The sequence below is a fragment of the Erinaceus europaeus genome, chromosome 19, assembly GCF_950295315.1.
Source record: "Erinaceus europaeus chromosome 19, mEriEur2.1, whole genome shotgun sequence".
NCBI lineage: Eukaryota > Metazoa > Chordata > Mammalia > Eulipotyphla > Erinaceidae > Erinaceus > Erinaceus europaeus.
In genome coordinates, this window is record NC_080180.1 from 39,627,805 (window position 1) to 39,645,406 (window position 17,602).

General features: G+C 36.6%; 1 protein-coding gene across 1 annotated transcript in view; it reads left to right on the top strand.

Moving 5' to 3' along the window:
* Positions 1–17,602, top strand: part of MARCHF1 (membrane associated ring-CH-type finger 1) — an 853,606-nt gene that overhangs the window by 340,644 nt on the left and 495,360 nt on the right. The window contains exon 5 of the mRNA XM_060178875.1: positions 1,025–1,120. The gene's annotated coding sequence lies outside the window, so the exon portion shown is untranslated. The remainder of the gene's footprint in view (positions 1–1,024; positions 1,121–17,602) is intronic.

Consider the following 17,602-nt stretch of genomic DNA (forward strand, 5'->3'; position numbering starts at 1 on the left):
TGTCTGTCCTATGTGATCAAGACATTATGTTCCTTTGAGGCAAACAGAGGTCTACTAGGAAACATTGGGGGTAAGCCTGAGAATCCCCCCTATAATGCAACTCAGTGCATATGTAGTTGTCGCCTTTTCCTTGAATCAAATTGTGGTAACGAGTGTGGAGAGAACTGTTAAGAGAATATATTCCTACTTTGGCTAGTGCTAATGCAAAGGATAGTTAATTGTGAAAATCAGATATTCTCTATTATCTGCCAAAATCAGTAAAATCAAAGTAGGCTTTCTTATGAACCTGTGATTAGGCCAAAGTTCTGGATCCTTCCTAATTTATGTTTTAGGCATTTTGGTTTTTGTATAAAGTAAGATAAACTATTTCTTTCTCCTCACAAATTTAATATTTTCTCTTGGGATGATTGTATTTCAAATAACATTGTCAGAGTGGGGAGAAATGAAACCAGGAGGAGGAGATGTATTATAGGGTTAAATTTTTCTCTATTATTACTGAATACTTTGCTATATTTGAGCTAAGCCACATTGGATTTATCTGTGTAATGTCATTTTTTATCATTAAAAGTGACTGAGCCTGATTCATGCAATATTTCAAATCTTCTACAAAATACTAATTTTAAGTTAGAGTTGCTCAATTTAGAAAGTTTAAATCCCTTTAGAGGAACCTTGTTTTATTAATATTATTTTAAATCATTTTTTATTTGTTATTAGATAAACACAAATAGAAATTGATTGGGAAGTGGAATATAGAGAGGAAAAAAGGAAGATAGAGAAATCTGCAGCCCTACTTCACCACTTGTGAAGTTTTCCCCCTGCAGGTCGGGACCAGAGTCTTCAACCCGGGACTTTGTGTGCTATAATGTGTGTGCCACCACCTGGCTCCCCCCTGTTTTACTATTATTATTTATTTATGTGTTTTTTCCACTGTAGTTTAGTGCTTGTAGAAGGAGGCCAATGATACTGGCTACCATTTTTTCTTTTCCTTTTTTATTTTGGTTCTTTCTCTCTTTTATTTTGATAGGACAAAGAGAAAAAGAGAGAGGAAGAAAATAAGGTGGGAGAGAAAAAGAGGTACAGTTAAGCACTGTTTCATCACTTGTGAAGCTTCCTCCTGCAGGTGAGGATTGGGGACTTGCACCTGGTTCCTTAGTATGCTAATTTATTCACTCTGTGGGGTATGGCACCATGTTGGCCTGAAGATCCTTGGTTTTTGTTTGTTTGGTTGTTTAACTGAGTTCTTCTATATAAATTTTTATAGTAATTTAATGTATGGTTTAAGTTACAGTAATAGTGACTTGTTTTCTTTTGTGTATGCATTTATGTACCCATAGCTATGTCAGTTTCATAACATCCCACACTCCTCAAGAGGCCTTACTTGAATTTCCATTTTTCTCACTTATCAAAAAGGCTAACTTTATGAGGTATTAAACCTCAGCCCCATCCCTTCTGTATTTCTAGATAACTCTGTGAGAATTAGTTTAGAATTAGGACTGGGAAATATTATGTGAAAAATAGGGAGGGCTTTTATAGAGTGATTTGAGGAGAGAGAAGGAAAAGCTATTAGAGAGGTTCCTAGGCCTCATTCCAGTTATCCACCATCTGTTTCCTCCACGCCTAACCTCTGCGTTCATAGTGTGATTTATTTTAATTAGGACATGAATCCCTTCTTATTTTGTCTGGAGAGATTCAAGCTGGAGGGGAAAAGGGTCTCGTTCTTGGATCCTAGCCCAGGATGAACAGCTTCTAAGGACAAAAGAGGAGACAATGATAAACTTGTTTCATTCTTTCAGAAAAAATAATATTAATTAAGAGAAATAAATTGGGAACTTTTAGCTGTGTCATTTTTGCAGTAGTATTGGGTATCTCTAGAAATTAGAGGAGATGGATGATCTATCACGGATGTTTGAACTGTCTAGCCCTCTAAGACCAGATTAATCACTTATATATCTGGCTATGGGGTAATTTGTTCCCTACATAGCTCTCATCTTAATTTCATCTTTATTAATGGTGTGTGGGAGCTACCAAGAAAACATGAAAAGTTTTTAAACCTTCTGTGGACCCTAGAGCAATGTTTCTCAGACCTTGGGCTATCCTTAAATCATTAGGAAGACTTGTAATTGGTTTGGGGCCCATCCTCCAGAGTTTTTGCCTCAGTATTTGTATGACAGGCCAGAGCAATTGGTAATAGTTTCCAATAAACTTTTAGCTAATGCTGAAAGAACTGTTGGTTGTGTCATTTTGTAGCATATGCTGGCACTAAACATTTAACATTGAGAACCACAGCTCTCATGTATCTGTTAGTAGGATGGAAGCGATAGCATGTGTAAATCAAATGTCCTTTGTTGTAAACCATGTGTCTATTTGATTTTATAAGCAAGGTCTTCATACACTCAACATGTAATTGCTAGAGGCACATTAACTCAGAAATCATTATGCTAGTATCTGTAAGCAGGTAGTGTCATAACATATAGCTCTCAAACTTAGGTTTGAGGTGTAACTTAGAGTATAGTTATCATACTCAAGTGGTTGACAAAGGGAGAGGTTTCTGACAGAGGTTTAAAAGGTGTGGAAGACCTGTTGATCAGTATTATATCTTCACATTCTACCCATGGCTGCATTTTTCTTAGTTTACATACCTAAATACTATCATATAATTTTCTATGTGTTGGATGTCTTGGTATACTTACCATAAACTGAGATCTAGAACTGATTGACTTCATAACATAGTATGCATAGATGAGCCTTTTCTATTATGACCCTATTAACATTGTGACATATAATTGTATGTGACATCTGAAATTGAATTAAATAGCTAAGAATTAATGAAAATGTGCACATCAGGCATCAGGTGTTGGCTCAGCCAATAGAGGTCAGGGACCTGCTTTAAGGCCCTGGTAGCCACCCGCACTGTGGAAGCTTCATAAGTGATGGAGCAGTGCTGTGTGACTGCCCCACAACCCCTTTCCCTCACCCTCTATCACAAAGAAATTAAAATGAGGGAGTCGGGCCGTAGCGCAGCGGGTTAAGCACAGGTGGCACAAAGCACAAGGATCAGCGTACGGATCCAGGTTTGAGCCCCTGGCTTCCCACCTGCAGGGGAGTTTCTTCACAGGCGGTGAAGCAAGTCTGCAGGTGTCTGTCTTTCTCTCCCCCTCTCTGTCTTACCCTCCTTTCTCCATTTCTCTCTGTCCTATCCAACAACAATGGCATTAATAACAACAATAACTACAGTAATAAAACAACAAGGTCAAGAAAAGGGAATAAATAAATATAAAAAAATTAAAATGAAAAAAAATTGCACGCACTTTAAGAAAAGGTAATAATTAACATATATTTACAAAAATGTACACAAATGTAACTTATTAGCTCAATCTTAAGCAGATAAGAATTTCTATTTAAAATGTTCTGTAATCCTAAATTTTAAAAGTAGTTAGTTGGGCAGTAGCACAGCGGGTTAAATGCAGGTGGTGCAAAGTGCAAGGATCGGCAGAAGGATCCTGGTTGGAGCCCCCAGCTTCCCACCTGCAGGGGAGTCACTTCACAAGTGGTAAGGCAGGTCTGTAGCTGTCTTATATTTCTCTCTCCTACTCTGTCTTCCCCTCCTCTCTCCATTTCTCTCTGTCCTATCCAACAATAACAACAACAATAATAACTACAACAAGGCCAACAAAAGGGAATAAACAAATAAATATTTTAAAAGTAGAGTCATTGCTGCATTCTAAATTTATTTTCAATACTGGATGCTGGCCAAGTACATAATAAAATCACTTCTTTATGTATAGGACAAAAATAACAACAAGCATGTTTGCTGCTGTTGAATAAAATCTTATTTTGGGTATTATAAAGCAAACAAAAACACCACTATGTGTATGTTTAGTGCAAAACCCAAAGCATATTAATGCTTGAAATATACTTAAGGTTCACATTTTATAAAAATGGGCTTATCATCAACAGATTCATTCTAATAGAGAACTAATTAAAATATTCAGAATAGTTGTGTCCAATTCTATATATGTTTTATGCCAATAATCATACATATATGAATAATATATGCCTGTAAAAGTTCATGAAGTAATTTTATTCAAAATGGATATATATAAGAGTCTTCATGTTTGTTCCTGGAATTATTAAATATTATAAGGTGAAACTCAGAATTATAGTACTGTAGCATCACGTACATGAGATGACCCAGGCACTAAGCCTGTGGTGGCAAAGCAATACAAATCTTTATTCATTTGTACGCCCCCGAGCTGGGCGGTAGCACACCTGGTTAAGCCATGTGGTGCCAACCTCAATGGCCAGCATCAGCCTCTCGGTCTGCCTGCCTGCCCACCTGCCCTCCTCCAGGTGGGGACACACACACAGAAGAGAACAAGACAGAAAAGGAAGTGGCTTGACAATAGCATACACGGTTAGGAAAGGGGTGGAGAAAGGCAAAAGAGGGTGGGGAATGGTATGGACCTCCTCAGCAACTGTTGCTAGGGGTTCAACTGGTAGGATTAATAATAATGCTCTGGAGGCAGGGAGTGCCTTGGAATGGAATGGGTGGGAATCTTTCAGGCAAAACAATGATTACGTAGATAGGCCATAGTATCAAGCAAGCTGGGTGCTTTGTGAACCCTGCCAAGCTCAACCACATCCACACAATTTCCTAACAGTACTCAGCATGGACAAATACTTCACAGTAAATATCACTTCTGTTTGTTTTTTTTTTAAACTACATGTCAAGCATGACTTATAGAAGTGCTCATTTAATAGTCCATGAGTGTCATCCTCAAATCACTTTATATTACAGTAGGAAACTTATAAGCTTCTTTGCTTTTATTTATTATATGCCATGTGGCAGTAGTGAAAGAAAGAGACTCTTACTAGAAGAATGACTTGAACAGTAGTGAACAATTGGTGAAAGTTCATACTTCAGTGTGTTTACATTTCATGGATCTTTTTGGTAATGTAGCTTATACTGAGTAAGAGTTGTGAGTCTTCTGATTTAGTGTAACAAAGAATTGTTTTCTTTTTATATTGGACTTGAAACAAACCCATGACTTTGTTTTTTATTTTCTTTTTAAAAATTTATTTGCTTATTTAGTACTGGATAGAGACAGAGAGAAATTTAGAGGGGATGAGAGAGAGAGAGAGATGGAAAGAGACAGAGACACCTGCAGCCCTGCTTCACCACCTGTGAAGCTTATCCCCTTCAGGTGGGGACAGTGGCTTGAACCCAGGTCCTTGCGCACTGTGAAGTATGCGCTATTCCAGAGTCGCCACTGCCTGGTCCCCAAACCCATGACTTTACACATGTATCCCACCATGGAATCACCTGGGTCCAATTTTTCTATTCAAAGTTGAGAATGAGAGAGGAGAGGAGAGGAGAGAGAAGAAAAGGCAAGAAAGCACTATCCCACTGTCCAAGGAGTACTACCCATCTCAGGTTTTGGCACTCACATGTGGTAACACCATCTCACAATGTCTTAGAAATATTTTTTCAAGTTCATGTGTATATGTGTATCATTCCTCTAGATTCCACAATGAATCTAGATGATCTCAATGATGAGTGAAGCCCTCTTATAGTTATATTTCATTTATTACCTTGGTAAGCATGATTATCTCCAGTTTCATTCATTTTGTCTCCAAATACACAATATCTTCTTTTTGTATTTCATGGGCTATATATCCCATGACCTTTTTATTACATGGGTTTTAACATTTATATGAAAAAATATGTAATTTAGACCTTTTATATTTCTGGGTAACTTTATTGACATGTCAAAGTTTGTACTTGTTGCTACTGCAATGCAAGAAGTTCCACAATGAGAGTCAAGTGTTTTACCAAATCGATGACTCCTATTACAGTTCCTTGAAACATCCTGAAAAGCTAGATTAGCACATATTATTGCATATTGGCTTTAAATAGATCAATATTCAGAGCTTTATCTGTTTCTCTAAATTAGTTAGTAGAGGTGAATAGACTGACTCTTTTTAAATACACATATATGTGTGTTTATATCAGTTCCAATTTCATGTTATAATTTGTACTTTAATAATTAGTACTTTAAATTTTATTTAAATATATGTCTATTTTTTATTAGTGTGAGGGAGGGAGAATAGCACACTGTTAAGCTATGACATACGGCAGTGTTGGAGATCAAGTGTGGGTCCAAAGGTTTGCATGTCCTGTAATCTAATGCTGGGCTATCTCCCTGACCCTTGGAAAAATTAACACAATGTGTTTGTAGTTATTATATTAGTTTTTAAGTTATCAATAATATAGACATAGAGTGAAACCAAGATCAGTAATTGTAATGGAGAGAGATGGAAGTTTGCCAAAGATAGCCAGACATTCTACTCTGCGCTCCACTAGGACATAGGATATACTTTGCTGCTTTGTTGATGCCTCTTCCTACCTGATTACAGGACATAGAGTAAGCCAGTAAGTCAACAAGAGGGTATAGCAAGAACAAAAAGGACCTCTCATAACCTCTGATATCCTGTATAGCACTTTCTACAATTTGTAATAAAATGGTCCAATGAGTTACAAAATTTAAATGTAGTATACTAACAAATCTTAAAGGATAGTTTGACAAGGGACAGAATAGTATGATCAGGAGACAATTGTTAAAAATGCTTGACTCCCCACAATGCCCTAGTCTATGAGAGCATCCCAGGGCATGGAGATGCCACAGAATGAAGCACTAGAGTCGTGCAGGATCGTTTTCTGTGATTTACACAGAAGAGCTAGTGAGACAGTGTAGGCTCTAGGCACCAGGGTAGCCCCTGCTTGTCTGCTACCTGGCTCTGAGATTAGGATCAGAGTCTAAGAGCCTGATAAAGACTGTGACCGAGAGTGTGGACTCTGGATTGTTTGGGAAGTCTGCTCCTTTAAGGACGATTCATAGGAAGGGGAAAATAAGGGAGACAGATCAAGACATAGTAGCTCAAGAGGATATTACAATTGCACATAATAAGCAAAGCCCAGTATATACTTGTAATGCAGATATTAAGGCACCAAGTTGACTGATGCATAGAAACAATACATTAGATGAAGCTGCATCTTATTCTAGTTATTCTGGTTTGCTTCCCAGACAGTTTTTCTTTGGGCTTGTGCTCTGGGCCCCGAGAGGCTAATGTTAATGTACTGTATCACTTCAACTCCTTTTTCCTCTGGTTTACAGTTAGACTCAGCAGCTAGATACAACTGCCAGAGATTGGAAGTTAGGGGGAACAAACTAATTTTGGGTTGGTATTAATTGTCATTATTTCTACCCTACCCAAGTGCTTCCCTTATCCATAGAGATTGTCTGCATGTTGTACAGACTTCTGTAAATAATGTCTTGAATGAACTGTGTTAAACTAAAGTGTGCACATGCCATTTTTCTACTGGAATTCTAATTACTATTTTACTGTTATATTACTACTAATAAACTATTTCTATTTAGGTGCAGTGCTGCTAGTCCTTTGTATTGCCCCATGCCTGGGCAAAAAGTAAAAATGCAGACTACTTTTTTTTTTCAAATGTATAGTAAATGCAGGTATACTTTTATTACTTATGGGGAAAGATGTAAATTGTTGTAAGGTATACAGTTTTTCATTCTATTTTCTTATTGCCTATAGTTTTAAAAGCAGTATCATTATCATATTACACTATGTTATCTAAATGAATTTTCCCAGTTTATTCTGTTTACTATCTTAAATCACAAGCTTATCAAATATTATAAAGGCCTTCAAATTTTTAATCATATCATATAAAATAGATAATTTCTAATCTCACGCTATAGTAGTAGCTGTCTTATGTTCACAAATTAGATAACATAAGGCAAGACTGTGCTACAGTTCCTATGGAATAATAGAAAATTGAGGAGAGAAAAATGGACAGAGTTATTATCTTGGCACAATGCATTTATATTTAATGTTTTTTCACATGAATATTCCTTAACTACATAGTGGTTCTTGTTATTAACAGTTTTATAGAGCTGGGTGGTGGCGCCCTGGTTTAGTGCACATTACAATGCCCACGGACACAGGTTCAAGTCCCCAGTCCACACCTGGGGACTGCTTCACAAGGAAGGCTTCACGAGTGGTGAAGCAGGGCTGCAGGTGTCTGTCTGTCTCTCTCCCTCTCTATATCCCCCTTCCCTCTAGATTTCTGGCTGTCTCTATCCAATAAATAAAGATAATAAAAATAAAATATTTTTTAAAAAGTTTTATGTGACTGTATTCATTCACGAAGTATAATGCCAGATTCTTATGCATCACAATCTCATAGAAACAATGACTCTTAAGTGTATATATTTCTATAACTAAATACTATTGCCCACTTTTATATTAATTTATTTTACATGATATAGATTATGGATTTAGGTATCAAATTTATCTGTGAATGTAAACACAGTTCTCATAGAATTTGGGGGGTGGGAATTCATAGGTACTCAGGTGAAATGAGTTTGATGCCCTGAAATACAATCTGTTAAAACTATAGATTTTTGTGAGGGTTTAAAAGGAATTTAGAAAGAACAATGGGAGCTTTTTTGGTAAGACAGTCATGAGAGAAGAAGGAAGAATGAGGAACAAGGATAGAGCTTGTTCAGCCAGAGTTCATTATGCCAAGCAAATGAAAGAAAGATGAGAGAGTCCAACTGGAGTAGAAAAAAAGCCCCAATATGGTAGATGGAAGGTCACTAAGTATTGCTTGTGATTTAACATTTTAGTTTTTTTTTGCCTCCAGGGCTATTGCTGGAGGCAAAATGCACCATGAATCCACTGTTCCTGGAAGCTTTTTTTTTCCCCCTCTCTTTTGTTGCCCTCGTTGTTTTATCTTTGTTATGATTATTATTGTTGTTGTTATTGATGTCATTGTTGTTGGATAGGACAGAGAGAAATGGAGAGAGGAGGGGAAGACAGTGAGGAGGAGAGAAAGATAGACACCTGCAGACCTGCTTCACCGCTTGTGAAACGATCCCCCTGTAGGTGGGGAGCCAGGGGCTGGATCCTTACTCTGGTCCTTGCCCTTCGTGCCATGTGTGCTTAACCCGCTGCGCTATCGCTCGACCTTCACATTTTAATTTCTTTAACACAATCAAGCTTCTTAACATTACCAACTATCACATTTCAGTTTAGAATTCCATTGCTCCTTTCTCTAATTATATTTACTTCATTTAAATAATTATTCCTGTGGCTCTAACTGTTGTCTGTATCTAAGAACTCTAGAATTCCTATCTCTTGAGATTTGCGCTTGCATATTTAATTGCCTACTGAACGCCTTTACTAGAGTATCTAATATAATCTCAATTATAACCTGGCTTCCCCACTTTTATATGTCATCAACCTATATTTTTTATCTCAGTTAAATATAGCACCATACATCCACTTGTTTCAGTTAATATATATATATAATATATATGTAATATATATATTACATATATATTAATATATATATTCTTCCCTTATTATGATAATCATGAAATCTTAGTATTTGTACTTTGGATGAAATATACCCCAAATCTCTCTTGCTTACATTCTAGTGTTGAAATATCACTTACTTAGAGGTTAAATTAGTGAAACATTAGGTCTGCAATAGATAGAACATTTGCTAATGTCAAACTGTATTCCAAAGTGACATCCTCCTGCACTAATGTACGAATTTTTCCCTTGTTCCATATCCTCAATAACAATCTTTAAATTTTAATTTTCTTGTGTTTTTTGTAGTGATATTGTACTATCTTAATTTGTCTTTCCTGGTCACCATGCTTAAACACCTTTTCATCTCTTTATCTCCGCCATTTATCCAGTATTTTTCATAAATCACATCTAATTGTCTCTATATCATTATTACTTTCTGGTTGTAACTAGGGCTGCACTACTCCATGCCAACTTCTTCAAATACAAAGAAATAGAGAAAGACAGCAAAACACTAAAGCTTCCTGCAGTGCTGTGAGGCCCAGTTCAAACCTGTGTTGTGCTGAAGGCAAAGCTTGTACACTATCCAAGTTATCTATCAATTTAGTACATTAATAGTTTCTCCCCTAAAGTAGGTGCCTACACATCACTCACAACATCAGCTTAAGTTCTCTTTCACCACCATGCACTGGGGCACCCGTTCCTCTTTCAGCACCAATAAACCAGTGTGACACTATCAATCAGATTGTCTAGAAACCATAACTAAGGAAGATTACCTGTGAGTAAGTTTTTCCTTCTTGAAAGTTATAAGAGGCTATCAAATCCCTGAAAATGTCCAAAAAGCATGTTTTTACAGGTAATAGTTGGGCTTGGGTAGAGACTATTACTGGAAAACTTTCATTCATTTGAAGAAAGTCAGTCACTTACATAAAATCTACAGAAAAGCATTAGATTTTTAGCTATCATTGTCTGGTTATTGAGAAAACTTGTATTTACTATGAGTGCAGATCATTGCCATTATTATTCTGTTTATACCCATTCTGTGTTTCTGCATCCCTTTATGTCATTAGCAATACTTCCATCTATCAGATTTTATTTTAATAGATATATTAATTTTTTTTCATCGGACACAGTAATGATTGTTCATTATAATGTGTATATTAAGAATATACAAAACTCTTCTGTTAGCCAAAAATATAATTAATGAATATCAGTAGCTTTTCATTTGTATAACTGGATGAATAGTGAAAAGCAGAGTAACTCTGAGCAGTAAACAATTGATATAAAATAAAGCTTACTTTTCATGGTCAGCTCTTGAGGCATTCCACCCTTTCTTCCATATTTTCTGCCTGCTTATCTTTCTTCCTTTGTTATTGTCATAGAGATTTAAGTACTGTGGACCAACTTTTTCAGAGACAGACACACACACACACAGACACACACACACAAAGAGAGAGAGAGAGAGAGAGAGAGAGAGAGAGAGACTGAAAGACAGGAAGAGAGATTCAGAGCCCACAGCACGGAAGTCTTCCTTACTATAGTAGTGGCTGGGCCTTGTTCTAATGGCAAAGCAAACACCCTCTCAGCTGAGCTATCTCACCAGCCCTACATTCTGACATTACTTTAAAGGAAAATTTTTGTTGTTTATGATATTTATTATTAAATGTGCTATTACAGATTTTTCAAATTGCAAAGGTATTTCTAGGTGACCATAACATCTTTTGAGTGAAAGAATAGTAACAATCTGGAATATACGTGGTTATACTCTTTAACAACTTGTCATATGCTTAACTCTTGATTTTATACAGATATTCATACTTCTAGTTACTTAAGCTTGCTGAATCTTAACTATGTTAGGTAGGTTTTTATTTAATGTTCTTTACTGGTTTATTGACACACTTCTACTATAAATTTTACTCAGTAGTGGATGAATTAATTAGATGGATTAAGCAAATACTCTAATATTTGAGAACAAATCCAGTGTCATAAAAACTATTATGACATTGTCTTTGTGATACATAGGTATTTGATAATGTTTTATCATATATTACCTAAATTTTAAAATTATCAATAATCTAAGAAACATTTGAATTTTTGAATTTTATGTATTTATTATTGGGTGGAGACAGAGAGAAATTGAGAAGAAAGGGGGCAAGAGGGAAGGAGAGAGATATAGAGACACATGCAACTTTACTTCATCACTTGGGAAGCTTTCTCCATGCAGGTGGGGACCAGGGGCTTGAACTTAGCTTCTTGTGCACTGTAGTGCTTGTGCTTAAACTGGTGCACCAATATCTGCCCCCTCCCACATTTGAAAACTTTTGCTTATAGTGCATAGAGGGATGGTTCTGAAATCAAGTTGAGTTACTGACCAACTTTGAGAATGATTTTTTCACCCTTATGTTTTTCTTGTGCACCAAATAAAAACTAGCTAATATTTTTGTTTAAAATGATCTTTTCTTGCTTTCGACTTTCCTTTCATTTACTTCCATGCATAATTCTTCTGATCGTTTTCCATCCACCACTGCAATCTCACTTTCTCATCCCTTTTAGAGATATATTGATTGATTCATTCATTCATGCTGAAAATTATTATGCAATGATTATCAATGACACTCAGATTTATATGTGACACGGCATTATTTTAATTGACAGATACAACCTGTCATATTTCTTAACTACACTACAATGCAATTTCTTACTGCTTGCTTTCACTCTGAACAAAAATTTGTGAATTCTGGAATTTTATTTGCAGCACTCAGTTGTTCTTTTCATCCTATATTTTGTGTGATCAAAACTTGCATATGGTCTGTAGTGAAAAACAGGAAAGGACTTCCACTATAGGTTTCTAGGACCTTTCTCTGTTGTGCTACAAATTTTAGTCACCTCTATTTCCCTCTACAGCTGCATTTTTCAATTAAGAAGGCCAGTCTTTCTCATTTTGTCCCTTCTTTGTCCGAGATTTTTAAAAAATTTTTATTTATAAAATGTAAATATTGACAAAAATACAGGCTAAAAGGGGTACAATACCACACAATTACCATCCCCAGAATTCCGTATCCAATCCATTCCCTTGAACACTTTCATATTCTTTATCCCTCTGGGAGATGGAACCAGGATTATTGAGGGATGCAGAAGTTGGGAGGTCTGGCTTCTGTATTTGCTTCTCTGATGAACATGGACATTGTCAGGTGAATCCATACTCCCAGCCTGTGTCTTTCTTTCCTTAGTGGGTCAGGGATCTAGAGAAGCAGGGCTCCAGGACATATGGTGGGGTTATCTGCCCAGGGAAGTAAGGTTGGCATCATGGTAGCATCTGGAACCTGGTGGCTGAAAAAAAGTTAATATAGAAAGCAGACAGACTGTTGTTTAATGATGAACCTAAAAGCAAGAATATTACAGATAAAGATTTGAGGGTCTTCGTTTTGTAGATAGCTAGTAGGTCTATTTTAGGTATATTCCAAGGGGTCCATGAATTTATTAATTTTTGCCTAAGCCTAATGGCTATTATGATGGTAGGCCCAGATTATTGTCTGGGGAGATGGTGTCATCATTGGAAGAAGGACAAGATAGCTGGATCAGGGAAGAGAGTAGTTCCCAAATATAGGGAAATTATATAAATATTGTTCACTGTAAACCTCATCAATTTGATCTGGAGCCCATATTCAGCAGAGGAGCCTATGTAACCTCTGCGTCTCTGTAGGTCTGAGTTCACATTACGTGCTCATAGCTAGGAACATACTGGGCTGCACTAATTTTAGGACCTATCTCCCTCGGATGGTAGGTAGAGTATGTTATCCAGCCACCCTTCGGAGAATGGAACAGTCCCTACCATTGTTGATGCATGTTGAGGGCAAGGTCGATAGGAACCCACAAAGGCCCATTATGTTGCTCCTGATGGGGATGACCAGTGACAGTGGTGAGATGGTTTCTTTTGTTGTGCAGAAGCTTTTCAATTTGATGTAGTCCAATTGATTTGTTTTTGTTATAGTTTTCCTTACAACTGGGCTTATATCATCAAAGATGTCCTTGACGTTTAGGTGGGAAAGTGTTCCACAAATGTTTTCCTCTAAGTATTTGATAGTTTATGGTCTAAAATCCAGGTCCTTAATCCATTTGGAGTTGACTTTTGTTTCTGATGAGATAAAATGGTGCATTCTTCTGCATGTTTCAACCCAGTTTTCCCAGAACCAATTATTGAAGAGAGCCTCCTTCCTCCATTTAATACCTTGGTCCCCCTTATCAAAGATCAGATGTTCATAGGTGTGGGGGTTTAGTTCTGAGCTTTCAATTCTGTTCCACTGGTCTGTGTACCTATTTTTGTTCCAGTACCAGGCTGTTTTGATGATGATGGCCTTATAATATAGTTTGAGATCTGGGAGTGTGATGCCTCCATTTCTGTTTCTTTTCCTCAATATTGTTTTGGTGATTCTGGGTGTTTTCTGGTTCCAGATAAATGATTGTAGTTTTTGTCCTATTCTCTTAAAGAAGCTTTGTGGAACTGTGATGGATATCACGTTAAATTTGTATATGACTCTGGGGAGAATATTCATTTTGATGATTTTAATGCTTCCAATCCATGGGCATGGGATATCTTTCCATTTCTTTGTATCATTTTCTATTTGTTTGAATAATGACTTATACTTTTCAATATAAAAGTCTGCCACTTCTTTGGTTAGGTTTGTTCCTAGATATTTAATTGATTTTGCTGTGACTGTGAATGGGAGTGATTTCTGGATATCCTCTTCTTTGGACTTAGTATTTGCATAAAGAAATACCACTGATTTTTGTACATTGATTTTGTAGCCTGACACCTTGCTATATTACCTAATTGTTTCCAGTAGTTTTTTTTTCTGTGTACATTATCATATCATCTGCCTCAGTCCCCACCTGCAGGGGAAAAGTTTCACAAGCGGTGAAGTAGTGCTGCTGCAGGTGTTTCTCTCCCTCTCTTTCTTCTCTTCCCTCTGTAAGTCTCTCTGTCTCTAACAAATAAATAATTTAAAACATTTAAGCAGCAAAGATTTTTCTAAGCATGACCCTTCCTTAGTGAAAATAACAGTGAAAAGTCAGACTTACTGGAATATATAAAATTAGCATATAAATGAGAATTAACTGTACTTATAAAATATCAAAACTATGTATTAGAATTAGTAGAAATGTTTAAAAGAAGGTATAAGATTCTATGTATGTATTTGACTAAAGATACTTCCTTGCTGACAAATACTTTGTGTGCTAAGTGTAATAGCATTGATAATGAGATAAGAGGAATGAAAGTATGGTCGTGTGGTATAATATCCCTCTAAAAGAGCAATGAGGCAATTATTTTTAGGTAAACATCAGGAATATGTACTGATATATGAAAGAACTGAGCAGAACAGTATAAGCACTCTTGTCTGTGTGTGTTGAGACAAGATTCGGTGTTTGTGAGATGTCACTGCTCCAGTCTACTTCATAATTCAAATAGAGGGACAGTGAGAGAGAGAAAGAGTTCCTTCAGCACCACAGCCTCCTCAGATATCATATTAACTCCTATTTGATGCTGGAGCTTAAAATCTGGGCCATTTGTAAGGCACGGCAGGCACAATATGCAGTAACACATCTCTCTGGTCCCAGTTTTCTAAGTGTTGGAATAGAAACCTATAGAATGAAAACAGCTGGTAGGGCTGGGCAGTGGCACACCAGCTAAATGCACATGTTACAATGCACAAGGACCTGGGTTTGCCTCCCCAGTCCCCTCCCCACCTGCAGGGTGAAAGCTTCACAAGTGGTGAAGCAGTGCTGCAGGTGTCTCTCTCTGCCCCTCTCTGTCTCCTCCTACCCTCAATTTCTGGCTGTCTCTATCCAACAAATAAAGAAGAGGAAAAAAACACTGGCCTAAATCCAGGTCCTTGATCCATTTGGAGTTGACTTTTATTTCTGGTGAGGTAAAGTGGTGCAGTTTCATTGTTCCATATGTATCAACCCAGTTTTCCCAGCACCAATTATTGAAGAGAGCCTCCTTCCTCCATTTAATACTTTGGTCCCCCTTATCAAAGATCAGATGTTCATAGATGTGGGGGTTTAGTTCTGAGCTTTCAATTCTGTTCCACTGGTCTGTGTGCCTATTTTTGTTCCAGTACCAGGCTGTTTTGATGATGATGGCCTTATAATATAGTTTGAGATCTGGGAGTGTGATGCCTCCATTTCTGTTTCTTTTCCTCAGTATTGTTTTGGTGATTCTAGGTGTTTTCTGGCTCCAGATAAATGATTGTAGCGTTTGTCCTATTTTCTTAAAGAAGCTTGGTGGAACTGTGATGGATATCACGTTAAATTTGTATATGACTCTGGGGAGAATATTCATTTTGATGATTTTAATGCTTCCAATCCATGGGCATGGGATATCTTTCCATTTCTTTGTATCATTTTCTATTTGTTTGAATAATGACTTATACTTTTCAATATAAAAGTCTGCCACTTCTTTGGTCAGGTTTCTTCCTAGGTATTTTATTGATTTAGCTGTGACTGTGAATGGGAGTGATTTCTGGATATCCTCTTCTTCAGATTTAGTGTTTGCATAAAGAAATACCACTGATTTTTGTACATTGATTTTGTAGCCTGACACCTTGCTATATTGCCTAATAACTTCCAGTAGCTTTCTGCTGGATTCTTTAGGTTTTTCTATGTTTACTGTCATATCATCTGTAAATAGTGAGAGCTTGACTTCTTCCCTTCCAATCTGTACTCCATTATTTATTTCTCTTGCCTGATTGCTATGACAGGAACTTCCAATATTCTGTTGAAGAGTAACGGTGATAGTGGACAGCCCTGTCTAGTCCCCAATCTGAGGGAGAATACTTTCAGCTTCTGTCCCTTGAGTATGATGTTGCTATAGGTTTGCTATATATGGACTCCATTATCTTGAGGAATTTCCCAGCTATTCCCATTTTTTGTAGTGTTTTGAGCATGAATGAGTGTTGGATTTTTTCAAAGGCTTTCTCTGTGTCTATTGAGATAATCATTTGGTTTTTGATTTTGCTTTTATTGATGTGGTGAATGGCAATGATTGACTTATGTATATTGAACCAGACTTGTATTCCTGAGATAAATCTCACTTGGTCATGATGAACAATCTTTTTGAAATACTGCTGTATCCAGTTGGCCAGGATCTTGTTTAATATTTTGGCATCTATATTCATCAGAGATATTGGCCCGTAGTTTTCCTTTTTTGTTGTGTCCTTATCTGCTTTTGGTGTCAAGATGATGTTGGTTTCATAGAAAATGAAAGGGAATGTTACTGTTTCTTCGATCTTTTGGAAGCACTTTAAAAGTATAGGAATTAACTATTTCCTTTCTTCTTCTTCTAGAAGTAGAAGGAGATTTCCTGAAGGTTTTGTAGAATTCATTTGTAAAGCTATCATTTGATTCTAGGAACATCTGAATTTCAACCCAGCAGTTATTAAGCAGGTTGTTATTGAGTTCCCCATTTTTGTGATTTAGTTGCTTTCCATTTGGCCATTTTTTTACTGTTGTATTTTGTACTTTTGTGCCTTTGCTATTTATGTTCAGTTGTTGTGTTGAGTGAGAAAAAGACTCACTAAACCAAAGGCCTTTTACAATTGAGGTCATAAACCTCATAAAATACATCAACTACAACAAAAGCAATGATTCATGCTTTTTAGCCAAAACCTTTTAGCTACAAAAACTCTCCCCACCAAAACCAAAACATACCAGAAGCAAAAACAAAACAACAATGGCTTAAAAAAAATACAAAGCCATAACAGATAATTACAGAAATCCACTATTAGACATAAATTTAAGAGATTTTGAGAAGGGATAGGAAATAATGGAAGAGAGAGAGAGAGTTAAAGAAAGATAAACCTTACCACGTTATTCTTTTTTGCACAATAGGTCACAGATAGGCACAAATGATTACTGCAAATATAGGAGCAAAAACTAAGATTTTTCAAATCAGAAAGAAGGAAAGAAAAATAAATGAAAGAGAGACAGAGAGAGCAAAGAAAAGAAAAAAAAAAAAACTACAACAGAGACCACAACCAGTAAATGCAATGCACCAGCAGCCAAGTCTGGTTTCTGTCAGAGGGATGAGGGAGGAAATAAACAAAAAGCATTGAAGTAAAACAATCAAACTGACTAGCCACCACCACAACAAAATCCAAACCAAAATAAACAAAAAAAGACACATAAAATAATAATACCTAGAGAT